The sequence below is a fragment of the Elaeis guineensis genome, chromosome 12 (genome assembly GCF_000442705.2).
Source record: "Elaeis guineensis isolate ETL-2024a chromosome 12, EG11, whole genome shotgun sequence".
Taxonomy (NCBI): domain Eukaryota; kingdom Viridiplantae; phylum Streptophyta; class Magnoliopsida; order Arecales; family Arecaceae; genus Elaeis; species Elaeis guineensis.
Genome location: NC_026004.2, coordinates 78,863,185 through 78,888,951, shown reverse-complemented (window position 1 = coordinate 78,888,951; position 25,767 = coordinate 78,863,185). Strand labels below are relative to the sequence as shown.

Here is a 25,767-nt window from a genome sequence, read left to right as displayed (position 1 = left end):
TATTTATATTACCATTCATATTTTATGTGTCCATGAATAATCCAAGGGATTAACAAGATGATGACATATATTCTCAAAGTGTTGAAATTTGAGACATGTATCATTGATGGTTAATGCTTAAATTGCTCCTGATCATACGATCATCATGGAAATGATGATTGATCCAAATAGACCAGTACATAGATCACTTTCTTTGACAGATGAGTCTCGAATCTGCGGTGTAGTGACACTAGAGTGAGAGTGCAGGTGGTTGTTAGAGAACAACTAGCACTGAGCGTGACCAATACGAGAAGTCGCATGGATGTCTGCTCACTCGTTAGTGACTTTCTCGATGCTGCAGTAGTATGACTGATCTTTTGACCTGCGGTATTACAGCTGCTCACAGTGACGCTGCTGGTGTTTGACTACACATAAACATTGACTCAATGAGTCTTTGTAGTGGATGTTGCTGACATTTGATCTACTATAGGAGTAGGGTGTGCACCTATATAGAATCTATCGATCTTAGCAAAAGGGAGTAGTTCTATAAGATTTAAGAAGCTGAGTTCTTAAGTCTATGGCTATAACAATGTGATTGATGGAAAAAAATTTTCATAAGAATCACATATGGACTCAAACTAATTGAATCTATCATATGACCAATGATGAGGTTTGACAATTTATCTATGACCTGCCATCTGATCAGAACTCACGATAGAGGGACTGTATCATATGTTAACTGCACCTAGAGGTTCATCATTTTTTATTCTGCTAGATTGCTACTACATACTGCTAGGTGTCACTGGTAGATTGTGAGATCCACGAGCATCATCTCGATAATCGATGATCCTTGATGGACAGAGTTAGAATTATTCCAACCTATTGAAATGAGTTTTGATGATATTATGATAGGGATCATAATATATCTCACTACCAGACAGAATAGAACTTATGAAGTATACAAAATTTTTTTTGACTGATCAGATGGTTGAATTATGATTATGAATCGTGATAGAATTTAATTATCAATTTGATTGATGATTAATCCAATGCAAAAGTTACAATTAAGTAACTTGCTAAAGAGTTAGTGAGTTATAGGAGGATTAATTTATAATTGAATTGCTAATTGACTCAATTTAATTGATCAATGAGACTTGCATCAAGTCTAATTAAATTAGCTTTAATTTGATTTGATATGGATTTGATTTGATCAATCCCAATTGTATGGAAGAATAATTTCTTATTTGATTAGGATTTGAGTTTGACTTAATTTCTAATTAGATTAGGATTTAACTAAGAGTGTTTAGGTTCCTATTTGAACTAGAAGTTCTTTTCTTCATGGGTGCACTAAATTCTAATTAGATTAGGATTAAATTGAGTTTGACTCAAGCACCAAGAAAGAGTCTAAAAGGACTAGGACTTCTTCTCTAATTAGGTGACTTCTAATTCCTAATTGGATTAGGTTTTAATCTAAATAGTTTGGACTCCTAATCAAATTAAAATTTTAATTTATTTGGATCTAATCAATTTGTAATATAATTAGAATTGATTAGAATTTTATTTGGTTTAAATCAGCCACCTAAAGAAAAGTCCTAAGTAGTTAGGACTCTCCCCTCTCCTTGCACCATCATGAAGCCCCACGCCCACCTGGTTTTTGGATGCCACAAATTTCCAACTCTTCTCTCCTTGTGCATGTAAGAATCTATGAAAAAAATCCTCTTCTTCTTGAGATATGTGGGCGCACAAAAATTAGGGAGGTGGGTGGCATATATATAAGAGTCCAAGGGAGTTTGGACTCTTATCTCCTACCTAAACTCTATCTCCTCATCCTATTTAAACATGGGACATATGAGGCGGCATGAAGGGCTGATGGTGATCAGTTTGAGACACCAAAATTCTTGGAGGCATGCGTGGAAAATTTCCTAGGGAGAGGGCGTGGCATGAAGGGTCATGGCGTGAGGTATATGTGCTCATATCCCTTCTTTCTTACCAACAATGAAAGGTTGGTTGTTAGAGACTCTTCTCTCCGATCTTTTATCCTAGTTTGGACATGGATTTTTTCTCTCCTTTTTGTCCAACAGTTGGACATATATTCTTACATCTCTAACATAGAGATTTGATGTATGGGTTTTAGAAAGAAAAGTGAAAAAATTATTCTTCTCATGATCTCTAGCGTAGAGATCATCATCCTCCTATTTTTTTTCTTCTCTAAGAGTATCTTAAGAGAAAAATTTTTTTTTCAACCATCAAGATATGATCTCTATAAGAGAGCTAGCACCCCGGTGAGATTAAGAAGCTTCTGATTAGATCAAAGCCTCGTGTGGATATCCGTAGACGTCGGACACTTGTGCGGCTTCAAGGGACTTTTAGAAGATATCCATGATCATCAGTTCGCGGTGTAGATCGAGTCATGCCAAGATATAAATATTAAATCTTATTTATTTATTTATTTTTATTTAATTTCTGTATCTGAATCCTATCTCATATATGTAGATCCTGTTTATGGTTTTATGATTTGATCATATGCATGCTTAGATTAAATTAGATTTAATCTAAATTTTTTAAAATTTTTACTGCGTACTCATTTTAAAATTTTTACATGTATAAAATCATGAAATTTCAACACCTTTTTTGCTACTAGAGCACGCTGACAAGTCCTCCTATTATGGTCGAATCCTTTGCAATTATTGCACCTAATGATGGTTGACCTCTTCCTCCCACTAGCTTCACCTTCTTCCCTTCTTCTATTTTTTCTTGGCCTTTCGGGCAGTTTTTTGAGGGGAGGAGGTTGCAAATTCTCATCATCTTTCTTTGGATCAAGGTTGCTATCAGGTAATGGATGAATCACTGAGCTATAAGCTTTTAAGTACTTTGCTACTCTATAACAATCATCATATAATTCATCTAAATTTTTCTTTATAGAACCGACATATAGCATAGCATGTTTACATGGCATTCTACTTATCTCCCGCTCACCATAGGTACAAGTCTTTTTACTCAAATCCACAATAAATTTTCTACCATTTTCCTTCACAAGTCCATTACAGGAGAGGTATGCTGAGGGATGTACTTTGATTTTCTTATCTCAATTTTCTTTTTGTTCATGAAACTATAGAAAATATAAACTATTTGATTAGGAGTTGCTGCTCACTTAGACAAAAGAAAGAAAAAAAAAAAGAAACCAAAAAACTTCTGTCTCAGATTCTACCAAATCAATTTGGATATCATTTTTTTCTAATGCATGCACATTAGTAGACAATTAAAACTATAGCTTAAACTCAAGATTCAGTTAAATCTTAAACATATCAAAATCAAAGCAAACAAGAAAGAATGGTCATTCAAGCACAAATAATAATCACATGATATGAGTTAAATTAAAGTTAAATGTTTATTTTATTTTGATTAATAAATTTTATTCTTAATTTTTGAAAAAATTAACTAATTTTGTTTTTATGTTAAAAAATAATTAATTATATTCTTAATTTCAATAATTCTAAAAATAAAATTATATTCTTAATTTTAATAAAATAACCTTAATATAATATTATATAAAAATATCCAACTCTATCGCTTCAAAATATATATGTTATGGTGGTTACCGTGAGCACCTCGGATCAGCGCTATATCATAAGACATTTCAAGTTCTTGGATCATCAACACGATCGTTGGTCGTTGTATGAATTAAGAAGTCCATCTCCATGTTGAGCTGAGGCATCCCAAAGGTTTAATCTGTGTATGAACTGCTCAGTCGACTTATCTCTTCAATGTGTGCGATAGTTGTCTATCTCGAATAAGATGGGTTTGGCGTAACCGTCTCTCCTGATCTCACGGAAGCAATTAAGGGCTGAATTATCTCGTTCAGTTTGGCATGTCCCACAGTCTGATAATCTCGAGATCATACGATCTCACAACTAATAATGCAGCTATCTAATATCCTTCTATATAAACAATCAGAGCCTTGAGGACTCAGGAAAGTCCAATCGAATCCCTCACAGGGAACCCATTGCTGCTCTTTTATTTTTTGCTTTTTTGACTTGAGCATCGGAGGATCCTCGCCGGAGCCACAATCTCTGGTTTGGGACTTGTCATGTAGGTCACTCCAGCACCAGCATCCCTACATGAGGATCAGGTGTCCGTCTTCCAATCTCGACTGATTTCAACAGCAACAGATAGAGGAAGGGGCCTACATTCATATTCATGGCTCCCAAATGGACATCTTCCCAGCTTTTCAATACCGTCGCTTCCCGATAGGCAGCCAGCCAAGCTGACAATCAAGTCCAACCACTGGTGTCGAAAATCCTTCCGTCGGTTCAATCGAACGTCCTTCCACCAGTTCAACCATCCTAGCTGGCACTAGCCATGGCTGACCAATTCGATCAGCTCTTCAAGCAAGTTCAACATCTGATGACTGCAATCCAAGCGATTCAAATCTTTCTCGCACCCTTTTAGGTAGCGCCACAGCCTCTCTAGGCTATCTCTACACCCCCTACAGTGGTGCGTTATACAGTTTCCTCGATAGGGCCTCCTGTGCCTTTTGCAGCGGTGCCTCCACAAAATCCTACTTTGACTGTGGCTCCACAGCCACCACCTCAACCAGAGCCGTAGGTACCTCCTTAAAGTCTAGAGAAGAGGTTGGTTCATCAAAATCACCTTAGGGCCTAGCAGCCGATCAGACGACGATCTCCAAGCCCATAGTTGGGCCATGACTTAACCCCCGGACGTCGATCTCCTTTATGCTCTGAGGCTGGTACTGTTCGTGAAGTTGATTTTGAAAGGTGGTTTCTAGAAACTCGACTAGCAATTGGGTCAGAAAATAGAAAAGGCCCTCAACAATAATGGCTCTTCGACGTTGCCCTACGAAAGATATAATAGCCAGCCACTCTTCACCCCAAGGATTATGCAGGAACCATTCTCCCTGTACTTCAAACTACCTCAATTAGAGGTCTATGATGAGACCACCGAACTCATCGATCATGTGGTGACCTTCAAAGTAGCCATGCTCCTTGAGGGAGCATCAGATGCAATCTTCTGTCGAGCGTTCCCTCCAACCCTTAAGGAGGCTGCTAGGCAGTAGTACATGAGTTTGAGGCCGACGTCTATCCATTCTTTTGAAGACTTATGTTGGTCTTTCATCATTCATTTCATCATCAGCCAATGAAAGTAGAAGTGGTTCGACTACCTCCATACTATCAAGCAAAAGGAGGATGAGTCAATCCGCTCTTTTATGAATAGATTCAATGTGGTGACTCTAGAGGCCCAAAATCTAGATCAGTCGATCGCGATGGCCGCAATGATGAATGGTCTGCTGAAGAATGACTTGAAAAAATCATTAATTAAGACTTATCCTCGGGATCTCTCAAATATACTTGTCAGTGCAAAGAAGTATGCCCGCATGGAAGAGATCTTTACTGATGAGACTCTTGCCAGTTCAGCCGCAACGGGATCCAGAAAGGAGCGTAAAGATGCCAGCGCTCCTGATCCCCAATCTCGAGGTGGAACAATGGGGGTCAAAATCATCGATCCCGCAGTCCTCCGAGAAGGATTCGACAACCATCACATGCTGGGCAGTGTAATAACTACACGCCCCTGACTGTTCCTCGAAGAGTGGTGTTGTTACAAATGGGGCCTAAGTTACCTGAGCTTCGACTAATGAGAACAAGGTCAGAACGCCACTGAAGCCCTAATAAATACTATTTTTACCATCGTGACCATGATCATGATCCTGAAGACTGCCACCAGCTACGCGACGAGATCGAGAGGCTTGTCAGGTAGGGGTGGCTGAATCATTTTGTTCGGAGAGCAACCCCTCAATATCGAGCTCCAAGAGTTTAGCAGCCACCCCCTTTGCCTCAGCAGCCTCTCCCTCTGCCTCAGCCGCAGTAAGCACCAGCACGGCAGGAGCTGCAGCAGGTCGGAGGGTGAGTGGCAGAAGAAGAGTGACCCATCCGAGGAGAAATCTACATGATTACTGGGGGGTTGTCTGGGTCAGAAAAGTTCCTCAACTTACAACACCATCCTCAGATGTCCTAGCCTGTGGACTTTGAAAGTTGTCATCTTAAGCTACCATCTGATGGTGAAGTTTTTGACCAAGCACAGAGTGGGGCAAATCCGAGGCAATCAAGCCATGGCTCATGAATGCTTTGCCGCCAAACTAAGACCAGAGAATCAACCAGCCTTAGCAGAGATCCAGCCCGAGCTCCTGATAGGCTTGGGTGCTGGGAGGACCTAACTGACGGATGCCCCCAACCAACTGAGGACCTTTTAGATATCCCGCTGAGGAAAGAGAATTCAAGCTAGATGGTGAAAATTAGCTCACATCTAGATGAGATAACCAAAAGTCAGCTAATTAATCTTTTGTAGGAGAATGTGGATCTTTTTGTCTGGTCTGCTGCAGATATGCGCGGCATCAGTTCTGAGGTGATATCCCATCATCTAAAGGTGGACCCAATCTGTCGGTCGATAAAGCAAAAGAAACAAAATTTTGCCCTGGAGTGAACCACAACATATATTACTAATGAAATAATAATACTTTTCATGAAAATAAAATTTGCAAGGCCATCAATTTGTGATGGGTGCCTGAGTCCTCCAAGAGTTGCCTCTTCCTTCTACTTAAGACCTTGAACTATCACTACGGCCAACTAACGTGAGGGCTAACTTACTAGACCCTTGAGAAGATCTCGATGACTCTGAGATAGGGCTAACTTACTAGACCCATGCAGAGCCTGAGTCACACGAGAAGTGGAGGGAGATCCTTGAGAAAATCTCCAGAGGGATAACTAATCAGACCCTCAGAATGCCATCGAGAGTGCAAGATGCCATAGGCACAAGCTCACCACTGGCACACACTGTCTCTTGTGCGAAGATAAGAAGTGCTATATGACAAAGGCATAAGATCATCGTAGATACACAACGCCACTCGTGAGGGCTAACTTACCAAACTTTCGAGAAGACCTCAATGACTTCGAGGTTGGGCTAACTTATCAGATGCTTACAGAGCCTGAGTCGCATGAGAAGTAGAGAGAGATCCTTAAGAAAATCTCTGGAGGGCTAACCAATCAGACCCTCAGAATATCATCGAGAGTACAAGATGTCGTAGGTATAAGCTCACCGCTAGCACACACTGCCTCTCATGCGAAGATGAGCAGTGCTCGATGTCATAGGTACAAAATCATCATAGGCATACAATGCCACTTGTGAGGGCTAACTTATCAGACCCTCGAGAAGACCTCAGTGACTCTGAGGTGGGGCTAACTTACCAGTCCCCTACAAAGCCTGAGTTGTACAAGAAGTGGAGGGAGACTTTTGAGGAAACCTTTGGAGGAATAATTAATCAGACCCTCAGAATACCGTCGAGAATGCAAGGTGCCGTAGGCACCAGTTCGCCCCTGACATACACTACCTCTCGTGCGAAGACGACAAGTGCTAAATACCGTAGGCATAAGATCGCCGTAGGCACACAATGCCACTCATGAGGACTAACTTATCAGACCTTCGAGAAGATCTCGGTGACTCTGACGTGGGACTAACTTACCAGACCTCCATAGAGCTCGAGTTGCATGAGAAGCGAAGAAAAACCCTTGAGAAAACCTTCGAAGGGCTAACTAATCAGACCCTCAGGACACTATCGAGAAGCGTAAGATGCCATAAAAACAAGCTTGTCGCTGTCACATACTATCTCTCGCATGAAGATGAGAAGTACTAGATGCCGTACGTATAAGATCACCGCAGGAACATAACGTCACTCATGGGGGATAACTAATTAGACCCTCGGAACATCACTGAAGAGTGCTAGATTTCATAAGCATAAGATCACTACCGGCACACACTGCCTCTTCAAAAAAAGAATAAAAAGACGGACAACGTATGACCAGAGGCATTATCTCAACAGTACTTCTTCCGCCTGAGACATTATCTCAGACTTAAAAGTAAGAGGGTAGTGTTGAGATGATTATTATGATGCTTCGGATCCATGGACGGTCGGATTACATTCAAGTTCTTCTAAACTGCTCTAAATATGTTCACTCCAATCGAAGTTGTTCTAAATATATTTATGCTGAAGCTGAGCTACTTAGAATCTTACTCGTGCTGAACTGAGCACTGGATATTTTCTCATGCTAATCTGAGCTATTTGGATCCTTACTTATACCGAGTTAAGCAGTAAGCATTTCCCCACATTGATCTGAGCATTTATTTATGCTATTCTCTATGAAATTCACAAAATTCACAAATGCAAATTTAAAGTTGGAATCAAAGTAAAGACTTCCAAAACAAAGTATTCTTTTTTATTCATTAAAGTCTTTATAAAGAAAAAATCAGTGCTCCAAGCACTACAAAAAAAAAGCTGGTGTTTCGAACACTTTAGAGGATGGTTGCTCCAGGCACTATCTTGTGAACAAGAGAAGAAAATAAGGAAGGAAAGAGAAAGAAAAGGAGGATAGCAGAAGGAGAGAAAAATAAGGAAAGAAGGTGAGGAGGGATGTCCCGTTGCAATCGACAGAGCATCAGATCGGCCAGGTGAGCTGGTTCGAACTTCAACCATCGAAGATTTCGCCTCCTCACCGTTCGGATGAACTGATTCAATCTTTATCCACTGAGGTCTCCACCTCTTTATCGGTGATAAGTGATATATTTTTATATTTATTATCGATATTTTTGATAATTTATGGTGCTAACATCTTCTTAAAAAATCTAATTTCATGAATGAATTGAATTTTTTTTGCAAAAATAGATAAATTTTTTTAAAATATAAAATTAAAGTATATTTATAAAAAATAGATGTTGATTTAATTAAATAATTAAAGCATCAAAATAATAAAAAAATTTTAAAAAATTTAATGCATATTTTTTTAAAATTTTTCAGACAAAAATTGGAGTAAAAATCAAGCAAAAATATCCTAAAAAATAAATTTTATTACTTTTGGTGCACGGTGGATCGGTCGCTTGATCCACCGAGTCGATGGCGTGGTCCACAGAAAATGTTACGCGATATTTTGGTGCAGTCTACGGGTGGACAGAAGAAAATTTGTGCCATCCGATGGCTGAAATTCAAACTGAGGGAGATCGGACGGTCCACATTCGTTAGATTTTTGAGCGCTGATTAATGGCCTAGATCAAATCTGAAGCACGATCCAACGACTATGGTAGTTCTCGACTTTAAATAGGAGATAAAGAGCATGATCTGACATCCCAGATTTAATCCAATGTGAGATCCAACGGTCAGAATCGTATCTGATCCTGATAAGAAGTATAACGCTATTTTTTTGGGTTGATCTGAGTCATTCATTGAAGATCCGACGGTCAGAATTAATTTATACGGGTATACTATATTTTTTAAGAGTTTTAAGACTCCTTTTGCTATCAAAAAAAGATAAAAAATTTATCTATAAATAGAAGGTCCGAGAATAAGTCTTAAGAGAAGAAAAATTTAGTAGAATGCTAAGAAAAAATAAAAGAAAAATTAGATAGATTTAGAGACTCAAAGGAAAGAAGAAGAGAAGTTGGTTCGCTTTACAGAGTACGAAAGAAGAAGGAGAGGTCATCAACCATCTTTCTGACGAGACTGAGCTGATCAACTTTAGATCCTTGTTAAATTTTATTTTATTTTTATTTTTTATTATTTTTTAATTTTTTTATACTTAAATTTTACTTTCAATTAATGCAAAATTTATTTTATTGCACTTTAAATTCTTGTCTTTTATTTTTTGTAAGTAGATGCTAGGATCTAGTTAGTAGATCTTAGTATCAATTTATTTTATACTTTTTAAATTTTTATTATTTATTTTTATTATAAGTAGATGCTAGGATCTAAATAATAGATCTTAGTACAGGATTTATTTTTTATATTTTTAATTTCTGTTTTCTAACTTAAACTGCTTTCCTCAAAATTTTATTTTTTTATAAAATCAAAGATTTCAAATCAAAATCCTATCTTTTTTATAGATTCGATCCGACTCGCTACTCTCTATGTACTTTTAATTTTTATTGAAGTCAGAATTAGATTGATAATCACGATGTCCTAACGACAACATCACGAGCATATCAATTTTTGATGCCATTATCGGGGATGGCACCAATTTTAATATTTAATTTTTTTGATTTTTTTATGAATATAGCTTATTAACTTTTTTATTTTTTATCTTTTTATAGAAAAAAGAAAAAAATTAAAAAAAAAAGGAGATTGAAAGCTTCAAATTTTGCTCGGTGAGATCAATCCTAACCCTAACCCTAACTATTTTTTAGTATTAATTGTTATTTTTTTTCAAATTAACTTAAAATTTATCCACATAAATCTAATAAAAATCACATGACAAGAGTAGAAACTTAATTATTAGAAGCATTCATCATCTTAGATTTTCTTTTGGTGGTCGCTGGAGACAAGGTAAGCTTTCAAGTTTGATTAATTTCATGCATCTAATTTAGTTGTATAGAACCCCTTATTTGAAATTGATTGTGCATATTTATCTTAAATCAATTTTAGGGCAACACTCATAACAAGATAAGGTAGAGATTTCATCACCCTTTCTTAGCCCAAAAATAACCAACCAGTATCCCACATTAACTCAAGCCTAATTAAAATTCAGTAGACGTTGACCCCTAGGATCAATTGAGCTCAGTTTGAGTAGTGTAGTGAAGTCAAGTGCAAAGTAAGTTTGTACTCACCCCTGAAACTGGTGTCTAAGGCAAGAGGTTACAAAGACTAAGCCTAAGTGGACTCGTGGTTATTTAATTGGTTCCATTAGCTTACCTGACCAATTCAATTGGTGCCTAAGGTAAGCAACGGGGGGATCCCCACGACCTCACCTCTTATTTGGCTAGTTGAAGGAAGTGAGAACAAACTTAATTTGCATCTAAGCTAAGTCACTCTACATCAAACTAATAGGTCTAAGAAACCCGTAGGTGTCCAGATTTAATTGCTTACAACTTGATTGTAATTAGCACTTAACCATAACTAATTCTTCTCATCTTTCGTCCCTAGGTCTAGGACTTTCTTAAGGATCTCACCTTTAGAAACTTCTCTCCTTCTTTCTCTTTTCTTTTCTTTCTCCTTCTTCTTTAAAAAAAAAATTCAATCATATATTAGGGTTTGCATTGATACATGCATGGTATAATTTTTTTATTCTGACCCAGTTGAATCCAATTCTAAAATTGAATGGCTGATTCATATTACAACTAATAATCAAATGGCTAAAAATTCTAAAATCCACCTAGACAGATAAAAAAATATTTTATTTTTTCTTCCACCTATAACCCATCGATATTTTTATTATTCTATGGGATCAAACATTCAAATTCTAGTCCTAAGGTTGATTTGAACCTGATAGCCCAAAAATTAGATAAAGTTGACCTTCTTATAATAAATACCTAGTCCTAGGTCCACAATCTCCTGCGCAATACACACAACCTTTCAATTATCAGGAGATTTGTTCTATTTGTGCTAGCCCAGCCCATCATGTGAGTGAATGTCCTACGGCTGCACAGTTTTTACCTTTCATTCCAGAACAAGTTCAAGCTACTCAAGATTACTCCAATCCTGTCAATGACCCATTCTTAAATGTATATAACCAAGATTGGAGGAACCACCCTAATTTTTCTTGAAGACTCCAACAGACCCAGGCTCAGACCCAAATACCTCAAGTGCAAAATTTTCAAAATAGACCCCAATACCAGAATTATGTCTATAATAGAGGTCAGCCTAGTCAGCTTACCCAGCCATCTTATTACAATCTGCCTTCATACCCACCTCCTCAATAGATCAATCTAGTCGATGATAGATTTAACCAACTTCAACAAATGATTATGATCCAATAGTAATTTTTCATCAGGCTAGAAGTACAAATAGGTCAATTAGCTGAGTCTACTATGAGGAGAGAACTAGGTCAACTGTCGAGCCAATCAATACTGAATTTTGAAAATAACACACTCACCTACCAACCACCTAGACCTAGTCATTAATCCAATGTCCCATCTGAGAATCTTCAATTTGAAAATAACAAAATAATTTTTGAACTTAAAAGTGATAGAATTCTTAAGGATCCATACTAAGACCAGGTGAGTGAGGCTAGTACTGATGCTAGCCAAAAAGAAAATTTAGAAGTGGAGATTAGTACTGAGACTAACCCAATAGAAGAACCTGAGCTCAGTATTGATACTGATCTAAGTGATAAAGAAAAGAGAGTGGATGAGTTACCCGAGATATATTCATCAAGAGTCTCATTTTCTTCGGTCCTAGAAGCCGGTTCTTCTACTTCAGAATCATCTCATCCAGAACTGAAATTGCCCTTGATCACACCTGAGTATGCATGTTTAGAATCAAGTGATACCCTTCCAGCACCCATTGCATCAAACTTAACTCCTAACCCAAAAACTCAATTCATGAACATTTTAGAAGAACAAATAGAAAAAATTTTCAACAAACAAAGGTCTGTGAATGGGCTTGTGAATTATCTTACTACAATTAAGAACGGAGATGTGTAATACTTTTTGAAAATTGATAATAAAATATTAAAATTTATTATAGATCATCTTTCTGAGATTGACAATCCAAAATCATTAAAATTTATCAATCCAATATTTGATACGGGATTGATGAAAGAATCAGCATGGTCTGGCTAAAGACGATAAACTTAGCACTTCCTGGGAGGCAACCCAGTTTTAGTTTTAGTTTTTACTTTTTATTATCTTTTACACTTTACTTAGGTTAATCGAGTCTTACTTTGTGTATTTTGTAAGGATCTGAAAATAATTTTGGCTAAGTTGGGGGAGAACCTTTTGAAAAAGACTTCTAAATCAGGTGACATCTCTCTTTTTCTTTCTCTTTGTATGTACCCTTTAATTTTGTTACTCCATTAAGGACAATATCGATTAAGTTGTAGGAGAGATAATAAAATTTTTTAATTTTTTTAAAATCCTCAAGTAAGTTAGTATTTAGTATTTAAGCACCTGATTATACTTAAGAATTGAATTAAATCAAATATTTTAAATAAAAAATTGATGTACAGACCAAAGCATTTATGAGATATTGACGGATCAAGTATTAAAAAAACTTAATAAAGAGTTAAATTTAGAACTTAAATAGTTTTTTTTGAGTATTTTTAAATTTTTGTACCAACATCAAAGAAGAGTTTATTTCTTATGGACTTGTGTAGGGTAACTATATGTTTCTTCATATATATATATATATATATATAAAGAGAGTTTTCAAGTACTTCATGCTGAGTAACTGGACCTCTTTGCCTAAGCAAGCATTGAGTTTTGCATCAAAAATATGAAGGGCAAAGAAGTTTTGTTGTAAAGCTAGTATTAACTCAGAGCCTGTTTGATTCGAGCAAGTAGGTCCGAGAGATATTTTATACCTAGTACTTTAAAGTCATCTGGTTTGAGAGTCATTGGCTGAAAACTCGCTATATGGGTCAAACAGAAAGCTTAAGAGATTAAGATATTCAATAGTGGTACAATGTTAAAAAAAAATCAATCAATAAATGAAAGATGGAAGTAACAATATACTTGTTCATATGAAGGTTAATGATTTGGAGATAAAGGTAGGAATAATTTAAAAAAATTTAAAAAAAATTTAGTATTCTCAGTTTAACTCTCATATTGATTAATATTAATACTCTAATGACATACCTCACTCACGCTTTACTGAATATCAATGGCCTTTTAAAAATCGTTTGGTGAAATTCTTACTTTTAAGTTAAACGATACTTAATTTTAAATTCTTTCTTTACTCGAAGACGAGCAAAGTTCAAGTTAGGAGATGTGAGATAATTTATGATGCTAACATCTTCTTAAAAAATCTAATTTCATGAATGAATTAGATTTTCTTACAAAAATAGATAATTTTAGAAAAATATAAAATTAGAGCATATTTATGAAAAATAGATGTTGATTTAATTGAGTAATTTAAGCATCAAAATAATAAAAAATTTTTAAAAAATTTAATGCATCTTTTTTCTAAATTTTTTAACAAAAATCAAAGCAAAAATTGAGTGAAAATATCTTAAAAAATAAATTTTATTACCTTCAGTGTACGGTGGACCGACTGCTTGATCCACAGAGTTGATGGCATGGTCCATAGGAAATGTTACATGGTATTTTGGCACGGTCTACGGGCGGGCGGAAGAAAATTTATGCCATTTGATGGCTAAAATTCAAACTGAGGGAGATCGGACGGTCTACATTCATTATCGATTGAAAGAAGAATTTTTGAGCACTGATCAATGGCCTAGATCAAATCCGAAGCACGATCCAATGGCTGTGGTGGTTTCCGACTTTGAATAGGAGATAAAGAGAATGATCTGACGGCTTAGATTTAATTCGACGTTAGATCCAATGGCCAGAATCATATTCGACCCTGATAAGGAGTATAACACTATTTTCTTAGGCTGATCTGAGTGGTCCGTTGAAGATTCGATGGTCATAATTAATTTATACGGGTATACTATATTTTCTAAGGGTTTTAGGACTTCTTTTGCTACCAAAAAAAGGTGAAAAATTCATCTATAAATAGGGAGTTTGGGAATAAGTCTTGAGAGAAGAAAAATTCAGTAGAAAGCTAAGAAAAAAAAATAGATTTAAAAATTTAAGAGGAAGAAGAAGAGAAATCGGTTCGCTCTACGGAGTATAAAGGAAGAAGAAGAGATCATCAACTATCTTTTCGATGAGGCTGGACTGATCAACTTCAGATCTTTATTATAATTTTAATTTAATTTAATTTTATTATTTTTTTTAAATTTTTTGTACTTGAATTTTACTTTCAATTAATACAAAATTTATTTTATTGCATATTAAATTTTTGTCTTTTATTTTTTGCAAGTAATACTAGGATCTAATTAGTAGATCTTAGTATCAATTTATTTTATACTTTTTAAATTTTTATTATTTATTTTTACTACAAGTAGATGCTAGGATCTAAATAGTAGATCTTAGTATCGAATTTATTTTTCACACTTTTAATTTTTATTTTTTAACTTAAATTATTTTTTTTTAAAATTTTATTTTTTTTATAAAATCAAAGATTTTAAATCAAAATCCTATCTTCTCTGTAGATTCGACCTGACTCGCTACTCTCTACGTGTTTTTAATTTTTATTGAAGTTGCAATTAGATTGATAATCACGATGTCCTAACGGCAACATCACGAGCATATCAGTCGGTATCGCTAGCCCGTATGCTGTGAAGTTTTAGATACGATATTATCCTCAATAGATGGGTCTTACAATTATTGAAGTCCTGGATGAAGGTGGCAGTGGCGATGTCGAGCATTTTCTTCTTGAATGCCGTAGAATCCCAGAACTCTACAATGCAGCACTCTCGAATTGTAGGCAGGATGTGCTCAAGCTGAGGGGGGAGCCTGGTCGAACGAGGTAGAGAAGGAGAGACCCTATGAGAAGAGGATGCGCAGCCTGCCTAGCTCTCTCCCTTTCATGGGCTAAATACCTCCGACGGACATCCCTTGCAAAGGCATTCCGCTCTCTCATCTGTTACTTAACTAACTCCAAGGGTGGTAGATTCGAAAGCAACAACATGGCAGCAGGTGAGGAAGGAGACTTCTTGCCATAGAAGGAAAAGTAGAGATCCCTTGGCTCTCTGATTCCCTATCTATAAGTGCTAACAGCCACATCAACCGCTAATCGATACTTTTCAGGAATTAATGGCCAAGTAATTAATGACGTGCTTTCTCCGAAGTGGGAATAAATCCCTGCGATGCTTCATAAAATAGAGTGTGCTCACATAGCGCATCTTCATAGACCCCATACCATTTCTCAGGCATGATCTTATCGGGTGAGTCATCGATCATCATTCTCCATAATCGTCCGCATTTAAGGGATCAAAATGAGTCTACCATTTAATTAAGTTGCCTCAGATCGGTAAGAGTAAGTTCATATAGTAAAAGTATGATAAAAAAGATTCTATTCATTTTATTCCCTTCAAAATTTTCTTACGATGGCCCTAAAACACGAAAAAGAGAAATACAAAAATTATAGGGCAATGCTTGGAGCTGAGGTACCGATCGCTGAGACATCTGCCATGGTAGGATCCCAAATTTCATCTAAAAAATTCAAGTCCAGACCTGGATATTTGACAGCAACTCAGACTCGGATAGACTGCCTTCCGACATCATAGGCATCGATGGAATACTCAGCTCTTTCTTCCTCATATTCTTTTGAGAATCGAAAGTCCTCCATAGCCTTAAAAGCAGCCTCGACTGTTTGCTTCTCCTCAGCCCCCAGTCGGGCTTTTAGCTCTTTTATTTTTTTTGTAGGTGAGAGTTCTCCTCGTTAGCGGCTGCATTTCTCTTCGCCTGAGCTTCGAACTCTACTGTCTTGCCCAGCAGTCAAGAATTCTCCTCAACAGCCTTCCTTAATGCTGCCTCAGCATCTTCGGCTCTCCTCTTGACGACATCGGCTTTCATGGAGACTTCTCCAACCTCCTTCTTGACCTCCTCTTTTGCTCTTTTGAGCTTCTCAACTTCGAGCCTAGACTTCTTCGCCTCTTTGGCTAGCTCACGGAAGCTTTCAATGTATCCGTTCAAGTAATAGGTAAGCTAGCAAGTAAAAAAAATTCATAAGTGATAAATGAGCATACAAAAGTGCTAAATGGGAAAGCCACAACATACCCAGATGAGGCAATCCACGGCACCTCTCCTCATCTCTCTCCAAGGAATGCTCAATAGCTCATTCGCATCGATAGGGAGGAGCAGTCCGAAGAGTAGCTCGCTCATCAGCATGGGATCCCTAAGCACTGAGGCCTTAAGCTTCAGCCCAGCTTGTGCAATTCCAGACGCACCGGCAACCTCGACTGGTGCCTCATCCGAGGAGGATCCAATAGCTGGTGAAGCTGATTGGGTCACTGAGCGGAGAGGAGTGGATAGGCTCAGAATTACCTCCTCCAGACCTTAGTCTGCATGGCCCACTCAGTGGCCCGCGATAGCTGAGGTGGTAGGCAAGCTACTTTTCACTTGCGTGATCTCATTATCTTCTGGGTGACAAGGTTCAGACTTTCTAGCCTTCGAAGATGGTTGTACGAAATCTTTGACTCTGGCTCAGAGGCTCTGCCTGATGGCGGGCTTGGCATCTCTTTTTTGTAGGATTTTCTTCTCCTTCTTTGGTGAGTTCAAGCTTTTCCCAGCATCCAGCTCTGCAATCATGGTAATCAAATTGTAAGACGAATAGAGCCAGAAGATTTTAGAGTAGAACAGCTTACTCGCATACCTTGAGGAGCGACTTGGCTGATACTGGCATTAAACAGCATTTGAGCTGATAGCAGCTTTTTCAACTCTGGAAACCCTGAAGCTCCGTAGAGCTGCCATCTCCTACTCCAGGTTCTCATTCATCGAAGGTTCCTTTAGCATAGCCACTCGAGGTTCACCCCAGATAGTAAAATTTCATTCTTCGCTTGATGTCTGTGAGATGAAAAAAAATCTTGGCTTCCAACCGTGCACGGTAGAAGGTATATCCGAAAATACCAGGTGGAAGCCATCCTTCTTCTTCCACAGAGTCATGTACCACCACCCGTGCGAGTCTGGATGTTGCTTGAGGCTGAAGAAAAAATGAAAAAAGTGACATTTGGCACAACCCCAGCTAGCACATATACCGCGGTGAAGCCGCAGATATGCCGTCATACATTCGGCACCACCGTACATGGTGATATTTCAAAGTATTAGAGGAGCTATAAAAAAAAGATGAAGAGAAAGTCTCAGTCCAGCTCGAAAGCACTCCTCATAGAAGCCCATCATCCTGAAGATGGATGGCAGACTCGATCATCTGGTCTCGAGACTTCAAGTTGGAATGCGGGAGGTATTTGATATTGCTCTTGCAAAATGATTATGTCCTGCTCTGTCAACTCTGATCTGAAGTCCAGCGGCATAAAGTCAGGCTCCATGGTGGCCATCTCTCTCTCTCATGCAGAAAAACTGTGAAAGGATGAAGAAGAGAGGAACTCACAGTAGAAAGAGAGGATAATCAGAATTTTGTGAGGTTCGCATCTCATTCTATCTGGAGATTTTAAATAACCTCAGACTTCAGCGGGACCACCAAAAGCCGCCTCCCATTGGCATATTAATTACAGAAGATGTGCATCGACAGAAGATTAGTGTACGCGTGATATGTGGAGACTGCAAATGGACGTGATTGCTGCTGCTGATATGGTAGTTAATGCTAATGACAGATGAATCATACTTTATGCCACTTTCGAAGGAATGTGTGCAGACGTGTGCCAAATTCCTCCCATATGGATGCAATTCAAATTTTAGTCTTTTCAAAATTTATACGATAGGTATGAAATTTTGCCCCAGATCGGAATGAGAATTATAATCTCTACTATATTTACAATTCTAACTACAACTAGAGCCAGCTCGAATTTTCGTCCTAACTTCAGCTTGGCTCATGTTTTGCTTAAAGTACAACACAAGCTAAATATTCACCTAGGCTATTATCTAATCAAGTTTTATAGTTACAGCTAGCGACCGAGCATATGTTAAAGACTTTGATTCACATATTTAAAAATATGATTCATATTCATCAAAAGAAGAGGAATACAATTGTTCCTATAGAGATTCTATTACAAGACCAGGAGCCCCAGATCACAGAGAATAAAAGAAGAAGAGGGCGTAAATCACCCCTCAGAGGGATCGCTGGGGCAATCGTCTGCGGGATAATATTCCTCAGCACCGATGATGCCTTCGGTCTAGATGGCTGCATCGATCTTGTCCACCTCGTTTGGAAAGCGGGATGTCATTATAAACCTTGACCAGTTATCCAACGACATAGTCTGTAAATCTTCATCCAGACAATCAATTTGAAGATGCTTGATGAAATCAGATGGGAGATGCACTTGGGCAATGGACTTGCACTTCTTGAAGCCCGTGAAGAACACCATCTAGCAAGCTTGGGCTATGATCTTAGCCCTTTCCTTTTTCAACTGCTTTCTCTTGCTTTCAGCATATTTGAGTAAAATCTTTTGGTCTATAAATTTACCCCAGAGAAGCTTATGATTTATCTCTCTCTTCCAACCTCTTCTTTAGGTGCTCCACCTCTGATCTGGTCTTCTGGACTCTTAAGAGCGGCTCTGGGAAGGCTTGAACTTTTCTGAAAGTGAAGCACCCGTCTCCTCAAAGATCTCTCTCTCCATAGCTCGTCCCTTCGAAGGTTCTGGCCCTCTTGGACGGACCACCACTGGAGCTCCTTCGAGAGTGAGTTTCAAGATAAGGAGAATCTCTTCTCACTTTAAGTGTCCTCCTCAGGTGCTCCAGGTCATCTTGGGTCCGGCGATAGTCTCTCTCAACTTCAGACCTCTATCTCTCAAGGGTTCTAATCCTCCCTTCGAGATCTTCAACCTTTCTGTCGGTCCTAAATTTTTGTTGTTCGAGGGCTTCAATCTGTCTTTCGGCCTACCACAGTTCTTCATCTCGATGGAGAATCAACTCCTGAGCCTCCTGAAAAGTCTCCTCCATAAAGTTGAGCTCCTTAGCCAGCTCAGTATTATCCCTCTGTAGATGATCTAATTGGTACTTCAGCAAGTGATCTCCTCCTTCTCCATTGCCAGAATATTGAGATTGAAACTAGTAAGGCTCGCTAGACATTGGCCCACATGTGTAAGGGATCTTAAAGCGTCAACCGATCGCTTCTCTCCCTTTTGTTCATTGAGAAACAACCTCTCGACTGGTGGTAGGAGGTTCCTCAAGTATTTCACCATGGATTGGAGGATTTCTACTGTGGATGGAGCACGAGGGGTCGAATTCAAGAGACCTGCATGAGAAGTGGATGCAAGAAAGCATCTAGTAGGAGTCACCATTTTTAGAAATCTCCTAGTCTCTATCGTCGTCACCAGATCCTTCTTCAGATTATCAACCACCTTTTCCATCTACGCTATCTCAGTCAGATCTTTTTCATTGCATCCCTCGATGCTCATTTTTGATGCCGTCTCCATCGGTGCTCCATCGATCGAAACTTCTTAAGAAAAATTTTGCATCACGACTTTCAATGATAGGGCCATGGGCTCAACGGTAGGAGCGGCATGTTCTTCTTCCCAATTGCATATCCCGTTTCAGCAATCGGAACCATGACCTGCCTCCTATAAGCTAGAATTTGCTCAAGTCTCTTTATGCACTGCGAATCCATTTTGCTCTAAGAAATCGTGATGAGAAATCAGTACAAAAAAGATCTGTGGTTATCTCTGCAAATCTGTGGCTGTTTGTATCTTCAAAGCATAAATTTAAAGGAGAAAGAAAATGAAAGGCCACCGTAAAGTAATTTAAACCTCGAAGAAACCATCGTCTGGGTAGTCCCATTAATTATGCCCATCCGCAATAATCGTATTAGGCTGACGTTATACGCTTTAAATGCAGAAGGCAGGCATGAAAGTAGAAGCGCGTGGCATTGGATCAGAGGTACTTTTGAAGTACTCCTTTCGTCTGATTCTCAGATTCAGGAGTAGGGGGATAGTGTTACGGTGGTTACTGTGAGCACCTCAGATCAGTGCTATATCACAAGATATTTCGAGTTTTTAGGTCATCAACATGACCGCTACCATCGTATGAGCTGAGGAGTTCTTCTCCATGCTGAGCTGAGGCATCCTTGAGGTCTAATATGTGTATGAGCTACTTAGCCGATTTATCTTTTCAACATGTGCGATAGCTGTCTATCCTGAATAAGATGGGATTTGATGTAACCGTCTCCCTTGATCTCGTAGGAGCGATTAAGGGCGGAATTATCTCGTCCAGTTTGGCATATCCAACGGTCCGACAATCTCAAGATCGTGCAACCTCACAACTAACAACCTAGCTATCTGGCATCCTTCTATATAAATAATCAGAGCTCCGAGAACCTAGATAAGTCCAATCGAATTCCTCACAGAGAATCCGTTGCTGCTCTTTTGTTCTCTGCTTTTCTGACTTGCGCGTCGGAGGATCTTCGTCGAAGCCACAACTTCTAATTTGGGACTTATCTTGTAGGTTATTCTAGTGCAAGCATCCCTGCATGAGGATCAGATGTTTGTCTTTCAATCTCGATCGATTTCAGCAACAACAATATATATGTATATATATATTTGGCTTTTGGGGTTTATGTAGTTGAAGTACAGATAAAGGAACGAAGCTTGTTCCCCCAACTCCCACTTTCCTAGAAACTAGCTTCCCATGACACTTCACTTGGTATTATAAAAAAATGTGCATTTGTGGAACCAATTTTACTTGATCGACCAAAATCATCAAATATTGCATTTTTTGGGTGCAATCTCAAATTTCTAGTATGTATGATATTTAGAATCTAAAAGATGCTAATTTACCAACTAAACGGATTCAAACCGAATATTTATTTAGCTATCAGAGATTATAAGTAGCTATAAATTTTTGTTCCACATGTTCCATAAATTAAGTCTAGGCCTTTTGTTTTTTTTTTTTTAATTTATTTCTTCTTAAAGCTTAGATAGGCCTTTGGTTGGTAATAATCATATTCGGTCACAATTTCTAGGTGCATAAGGTCTTCCTTTTTTTTGTTTGAGTTGTTAACTACTTGACAACTGCTACTTCATTTACAGGAATTCTTAAAGAGCTCAAAAAAAAACTTAAATTTCTATAAACTCTCTATTATTCAATAATTTAAAAAATATATATTAATACTACTTACATAAAAGTAAATAAAAAAAATTAGTATAACATTAAATGTTTATTTTATTTTTACATATCAATAAATAAATAATTATATTTTTAAATCTAAAATAATTAATTAATTATATTTTTAATTCTAATTCTAAACCATAACCTTAAATCCTTAACCAAACGAGAAAATAAAATGACTAATTAATTATGTTTCCAATTCTTATCTTCAACCCAACTCTAAACCTTAAACCAAAATAAAAAATATATAAAACAAGAATTAATCAGAAAATACACATAAAAAATAAATTCTAAGTAATTTAAATTACTAAGTAATAGATATTGAATTATATCAAATTTAGTAAATAGTCAATAATCTGATAAAATTTTTTATAATTTAATAATTATTATATGCTTTCATACTCAAAATTATTATGTTCATATATTATATTTAATTTTTTACATCAATTAAGACATAATTATTCCCTTGCAACATACACGAGAAAAATGCTAGTAGATAAAAAGAAGGAAATTGGTGTGAAGGGAAAAATTTAAATGGGTATAAAGAAAAATAGATTGGATCATTTCTTAATTTATGCGTGTCATCCTTGAACATAAACCATGCTAATCTTCATTATATCGTTCCAAGTTTATTGCACGTCCCTTCGGGAACAACTTATAATCTCTGCTTTCAAATAAAAAACTTGTTTAAGATTGTTAAACCAATGGATGTGGGATTTTGGTTCGCTTGTAGGTAGAAATACATTCACAACTTTTGTGGGCTTGTTTTGTTTCGACTTTTCAATTGAGCCCAACTTGGATGGACTTATGGATCATTTTGTAATTCTTCATGGTAACTAAAGTTGGGCCCAGAATTTTGGGCTTACCAAGGCTTTTCAGCTTGAGTTGGCCTAGGGTTAAGTGTGCAATTGAAAGTTATGATAGAGAACAAGTTTTCCCACAAAATAAAAGAAAAGAAAATGTGATGAATTGTTGTGTTGTTAATTATCTGATCAGTACTATTTCTTTACCTCATTATTAATAAAATTTTCCATTAAAATGTGGTCAAAATTGGCTGTCAATTACTTAAGCATTACTAAGGTATATATGGATCATGTGTATAATTGAAATCGAGATTAATCTATTCTCTACCGTACCCTAGTATATATGGTTGTATGACCGTCAGATCTTTTTATTTCACCTTGATAAGATGATGAAATAATGTTACAGTTGGAAGTCGTGCTTTTCTTTGCTAGGTTTTTTGATGGAAATTAAAGTTCTAACTTTACTTTTTTTTTAAAGAAAATATAATATATTAGTCGACAAGTTATATGAGATCTATAATGTAATTCGTATATCAATATATTAAATTTAATAATTTTCAAAGATCTATCTATTATCTAATCATTAAATACAAAGCATAACTCTCAAATCTCAACTAGATCCATCTAGCTCATTATATGGCTATTTTGCTGTGTAATTTTTGATCTCTATGTAATTTTTTAAAAAACATTTCCTATCCAGCAGCCTGTAGCGATTTAAAATCCATAATCTATATCATACAATAGATCTGTAATAGCAATTGAATTTGGAACTAACCTTGGGACAAGTGTAACATATAGACCCAAGATTATAATGCCAAATTACATACAATTTAAAACTACTAACATGATGGGTTAGGTCACTACTAGACCAGGATTTATACTTAACTATTACTTTAGAGTGAGATATCATTGGAATCAAAAAGAAAAAGTTAAAATAAATAAAAAAATATCACAAAGAGAGAAGAAAGGGCTCACAACCATCTGATTTTGTTGGTGGCAACCCCAATATTAAAATTTATCTTTTTATTTTCTTAGAGTTTTTGTCGGTAGAGAGACAGATGGCCAATATATTCATAAGTTTATATTTTAAAATAATAAAATCATAATATTGATATCTCTCAAACAATTTATATTTTGATCTTGAAAGATCACGAGGCATCATGAAGTAAAGTGCACAAGCATGCAAGATGCACCTATTTAGGGAAGCATCGGTCATGCCATTGGACCAATTCTCTTTTATATTTTTTTTATGAAAAAATAACACAGAAAAAATGTCTTAGAATATAAAATATGTTTGTTTTAGTACATGAAAAAAATTTTAACAGAAAGAAAAAGAAAAAAAAAAATTGAGAGCTCTATCTTGAACCAAAAATAAGCTATTTGAATTATTCAGAAGTAAAGAATACATTTCTCTCTCTCTCTCTCTCTCTCTCACACACACACACACACACACACACATATATATATATATATATATACATACTCCAGTGATAAAAAAAAATCATAGTAAAATAAGATTATCATCACATTCCCCAGGTTCTAAATTTTATTTGAATTTTAATTATTTAGATAAATAAAAAATTACTATTTATAAAGCAAACTATGATTAAAGGACTTAGGATTTTGAAAAAAAAAAAGGCATCTTTCATCTTGGAAGGGTATACATCTCACAGTATGATAGGTTACCGAATATTTGTTTCAGCTACGAGATTAGAAACAGGTATGAAAATTTATTCTACATGTTCCATGAGTTGAGTTTAGGCCTTTAAGTTTTTTTTTTTCCTTCCTGTCTGTTTAAACAAGCCTTTGGACCTTTGTTTTGCAAATAATCATCTCTTTTACAATTTCAAGGTACATGTATAAGGTTTCTTCTTAAATTTTTTTTGATAGTTATATTACTTTTTTTTAAAGAAAATATAGTATAGTAATTAATCAAGAAGTCATATGATATTTATAACATAGTTCATAGATGAATCCATTCAATCTAATGAATTGAGATAATATATAACTCTCAAATCTCTAACTAGATCCATATAACTCACTCTACAGCTATTTTGTCACATAATTTTGATGTCTATGTATTTTTTCGAAAAAACATTTTCCATCCCATAGTCTATAGCAATTTGAAATCCATATTTCATTCCATACACTAAATCCATAAGAATAATTGAAGTTGGAACCAACTTTAAGGTAGATGCAACACATGAACCCTAGATTATTATATCAATGAACGAGATCTAAAACTACCAATTGAATAGATTATATAAACCACCAATTAAGTGAAAAATATCAAAATAAACTAAACTAAACTAAAAAAAAAGATAAGGAAAAAAAAAGAGAAAAAGAGAGACTTATCACCAATAAATTTACTAAATTTATTGGTAGTAGCACATTTTTTTTTCTTGAAGAAAGAAGGGAGATCAATAATTACATTGCATTTGAAGGTACTTGATAACTTTTTCATTTACAGGAATTCTTAAAATCAAAGAGCTCAAAAGTGAACTTAAATTTCTATTAAAATCTCTACTATTTCATAACTTTCGAAAAATAGAAAAAGAAGAAGATTGGCGTTCAAGGAAAAAAAGAAGAAAAAATTCTCTACTAAGCTATAAGTTTTCTACTATTCCATAACTTTAGAAAAATATAAAAAGAAGAAAATTATTTTTGAAGGAAAAAAAAAGAAAGAATTCTCTACTAAGCTGTTAGTTCTTTTTTTTTTTCTTTCAAAATTTAGATGGGTATGAAGGAAAAAAAATTGGACTATTTTATCAATTTAAACATGTCATCCTTGTGCAGGGGTTATGCTAATTTTTTTTTTACCAAATTTATCAAAATGTCCTAAAAATAATGTTTTCAAATGCTGCTTTCTTTTTAAAAACTTGTTTAGGATTACTAAAGCAATCGATGTGGGATTTTGGTGAGCTTGTAATTAGAACACAATACAACTTAGTTCCATTATTTTGTGAGCTAGTTTTATTTTGTCTTTTCAATTAAGCCCAACTGAGATGGACTTTATGTACTATTTTGCAATTCTTCTTCATAAAGCCAGCCCAGAAGTTTGGGCTTATCCAGCCCGAAATGCCATATGACCAATATATATAAGTTCTCTCACAAAGAAAGGAATGGAAACTTTGTCTTTTTCCTTTTTTTTTGTAGAACAAAAGAAAATTTATCTTTGAGTTTTGAAAGAAAGCTGTTCCAGCCTATCTCCGATGAGGTAGTCGATCGAGAGCCGAGTTGTGTGCATGAGCGATGAATGGCAGAGAACCTGTAAAAGAAAGTCCACTTACCGAAAGTTATTCGGTGGGGGACCCTTTAATGCTTAAGTCAGGCAGAGAAAGAGAATAACCAAAGAGCCAAAATAAGAGCT

At 36.4% G+C, this 25,767-nt stretch overlaps 1 non-coding gene and 1 pseudogene across 1 annotated transcript; both read right to left on the bottom strand.

Moving 5' to 3' along the window:
* Positions 1–22,143: 22,143 nt before the first annotated feature.
* LOC140853045 (U6 spliceosomal RNA) lies at positions 22,144–22,246 on the bottom strand. Its single transcript, XR_012136123.1, has one exon. It is a non-coding gene; the product is annotated as a U6 spliceosomal RNA (small nuclear RNA).
* Positions 22,247–25,147: 2,901 nt separating this feature from the next.
* Positions 25,148–25,242, bottom strand: LOC114912889 (U6 spliceosomal RNA; annotated as a pseudogene).
* Between the last annotated feature and the right edge of the window lie 525 nt (positions 25,243–25,767).